The 3,690-nt window shown below is 39.9% G+C and overlaps 1 pseudogene; it reads left to right on the top strand.

Moving 5' to 3' along the window:
* Nucleotides 1-1,183: 1,183 nt before the first annotated feature.
* Nucleotides 1,184-3,690, top strand: part of LOC108166002 (protein NLRC3-like) — a 37,876-nt pseudogene continuing 35,369 nt past the window's right edge.

Below are 3,690 nucleotides of genomic sequence, written 5' to 3'. Positions count from 1 at the left end.
TGTTTTATCCACAAAATGCTTATTATGCTCAGCAGCAAACAGCAAATCCCAGCTACAGCTCAGAGCAGCTCATCCATGTAGCAGCCATGTAGCCTGACATAGAAACATTTTGCTAGACGATGTCAAACATTGAGAAGTTTTAATTGTTGTTATCAAACGTTATCAAACGTGGCGTTTTGAAGCCAAAAATACCTCAGAAATATACAGAGCCACCATGAGAATCAACTCACTTACAGTTAAGCTCAGTTTCACACAAACACAGAGACCCTAGCATAAATGGTTGGCTGCTGAACTGGACCGGTCCAGGTCGCTATCAAGCTAATTTCTATTAGCAGCTTCACTAATCTTTACATTACCAAAAAACATGAAAACAAACCTTTATCTGGGCTTTTTCTATTCTTCCTCCTTATTCTCTCCCTCCCTGAAGGATAAGTCCTTTTTTGAGACATTGTTTTATTAACTTCTGACCGGAACTTTGGACGTTTGGATGCTCATTGCAGCTCTTGTTACTGGCGAAGCGTGCGGTACCTACTGCGGCCACCAGGGGGCCCCAAGAGCAATTTATTTATTTTCTTTTTGATAAATAATTTCTACATACATTATCAAATATATATTTTTGTAAAAACAAATCACTTCATAGTTACATTTTGTGTTTTGAGGGTGTGCTGTGGTGGCGCAGGGCTTAAGCACAACCCACATTTGGAGGCCTCAGTCCTTCAATTCCCAGCCTGGTGACCTTTGCTGCATGCCTTCCCCTTCTCTCATTACCTGCTTTCCTGTCAAATAAAGGCCACTAGAGCCAAAAAAATTGTGTTTTTAATATTATGCTGACATAGAAATTATTACTAAAAAAAATACATAAATAAACAGGGGCCCCAAAGCCCCTTAGTGGCCTTGGGGCCCTAAGTGGCTGCTTAGCTTGCTTATGCCTTGGGCCAGCCCTGGGTTTGACAACTGTTATCATTGTTCCAAAAAGTGTGATGGACCAACTGATCAAAGATCATAGAGCTGTTTAATAAGGAGAGATCAGCATAGCAAGGATGAAATCGGTGCTTTTGGGATGAACAACACAGTCAGATATTTTTTGTCATCATACAAACAAAACTCCACAAAAAGTGTTTTAATGGGGGATTTTTTTTTCCCCCATCAGGAATCCCAGAGGACAGAAACGTAAGCATGAACCAGAACCAGAACCCAGTTGTGTGTCCTTAAAGAGTGACTGGTCAATGAGTCACACCATTGACTTTAAATCTCCTGAACCTCCACCATCAGACAGGTGAGCTGTATCTAACTCCTGTAACCATGGAAACCGAGTCAGTCTGAAATGTTTTTATTCCAACGTGTTTAACATGAGCTCAGCTCTATTTCCCTCATTTCTATGTTTATATGTGAAGCGGTGTGTGTTGGATGTTCTCCAGAACCACAGCAGTGAAACAATGGAGGCTGTTGGAGGCGTCATGGATGATACATCATGTTTATCTCCTCTGATCTGATTTTAACTTAAATCTCCAGCAGGTGAAGAGTAGCTGAAAGTTCAGACCTGACTGATTATCGTTCAGCTGATCTATTTATGGATGCCATGTTAGATCCATAAGACAATGTTTGGGATTCCTGTTTGCTAAAACAGGCTAAACTCATCCCTGTGCTGCCGTAAATGAGAGAATGTTTGTTATCTCTGATAAGGGTCAATTGAGAGAAGGAAAGTGAGTTGGGGAATTAGGGTTCTGTTCAGTTTCTCTTTTGGACCTGTGTTATCTCTTGACACCCCCTGTCTGTACTTTGGGAGTCTGAATTCCTCCCATTAGAATAATTACTTATCTCTGAAATCTGCCTGGCAACAATGTAATGCTTAAATATGTAAGAGGAGGTAACCTCACTGTAAAAGTGCTATGTTGTACTCGCGGCTCTTCTCCTGACTGTTCAGTCAAGAGAAGAACCTTTGAACGCTGTTTGTGCAGCCACCAAGTGGTACTATCGATTTGAGTGGAGGAAAATGAAGTGAACAACGCCACCTAGATCTTCTAGGAATTAAAAAAAGAAAATGTAATAATTGCGAGGGTGAGCAGTACTTTAAAAACAAGCTAGGTGAAGTTCACAATAAATAAGAAACCTCATAAAACTGCAGTAAAACAAATTTAAAAGGCAGCATGGTCAATCAAAGTCTTAAAAGAAAATAGAAGCAGTCTTAGCTAAAAGTGCCCCTTAGCGGCCTTGATCTCTGATTGCCCAGCGCTCGTTCTTCCGCAATCAGCGTTCCTCAGGGCCTCAACCTCTAGCAATTACCAACACTCAATCCTCTGCCCTTGTCACCAGACCTAATGGGTTCCACACACCTCCCAGCTGCACACTATCTACTGGAACTGGCTCTACGTCTCCTGAACTAGTTTCATCTTACGGCCCTTCGTGCTCCTACTGGCTGCTCGGACAATTGGCATGTTCCAGCAGCCGGCTACTGCTGGTTATGTCCCCCTGCCCGTTCCTTCCTTCTTGACCTCTTGGTTACCTTTTCTTTTTACTTACCAGTTCTGGCATGCATGCCAGAACTGGCAAATGTGTTGCATGTTGGAAAAACATGCAACACAAGAACCCCAAATTAATCCAAAATAAATAAACACATCAAGTAAATTCCAAAGTATCAAGGCTACATCAATGCAAAATAAACAAAGCAAAGAATAAGACATGCAACTAACTCAAAAATTTCTCTTTGTCACATTTACCTTTGAATAAAACATGCCTTAAAAGCAAGATTAATCTTTCTCTTATCACTGAAACAGTGTCTCAAACTTTAAAACAATTTACACCAGAATGCCAGGCTAAAAATGCAATACAGTTTGTTTATCAAAGATTATACTTGGCCTTTCTGCAGAAAATTGGGTGTTAATTATACTAGATGAATGTCTTTGTTTTATGGGACTTTCTCCAGCTGTCATAATGGCAGTTAAAATGAAAATTATAATAATTAAGAAAAAGTCTGAGAAAACAATACATTTTGAAATTGTCAGAAAATAGACCAAAAAAGGCTAAACAGTCATCAAGGCTTAAGACAAGGTTTCAAAATCTGGTGATATAATGATTAACAATTACTTTTATTATTTAAAGACACAATTAATTATGTGTGTGGGCAGGGGCGATTCTAGGAATCCCACCTTTAGGGGTGCTTAGCCCCCAGCAGGGCTAAGACCCATGAGAAGATATTAATTGGGGTGGTTTTCTAAATCAAACTGCTTATTTACATACATTCACAAACAAAATTAAGAGACATGTTGTCAGTAATTCATAGAATAAAAGAACAATGTTCATTTTACTCAAACATATACTTATGAAGAGTAAAATCAGAGAAACTTTTAATTTGTTCCAGAGTTTTTTCTCAGTTTGAAACAGAATCAGACTACATCATACCTGCCAACATCTGTTAACATTAATGAGACAAAAGCAGCTGTGGAGTAACACAGTCCTAGTGGGGTCTGCTGCCCCAGAAATTAAAATAAAATCTACTCAAAACTATGCATTTTTGAGTAGATGCACCTTCATGACCAAAACCCCTCAAAGTACAGAGCCATGATCAGGTCCAAGAAGTGGTGGTGGCCCATCTCAAAAGCACACTTGTAAATAGGATGATGGTAGCCTAGGAGGTTGGAGTTCATCTTGTACCTGGTGGGTTACCTGCTGGAACCCCCACTTTGTCAGTCA

The sequence above is a fragment of the Poecilia reticulata genome, unplaced genomic scaffold, assembly GCF_000633615.1.
Source record: "Poecilia reticulata strain Guanapo unplaced genomic scaffold, Guppy_female_1.0+MT scaffold_289, whole genome shotgun sequence".
Classification (NCBI taxonomy): Eukaryota; Metazoa; Chordata; class Actinopteri; order Cyprinodontiformes; family Poeciliidae; genus Poecilia; species Poecilia reticulata.
Note: the sequence above shows the minus strand (reverse complement) of the source record. Positions and strands in the feature narration are given on the sequence as shown.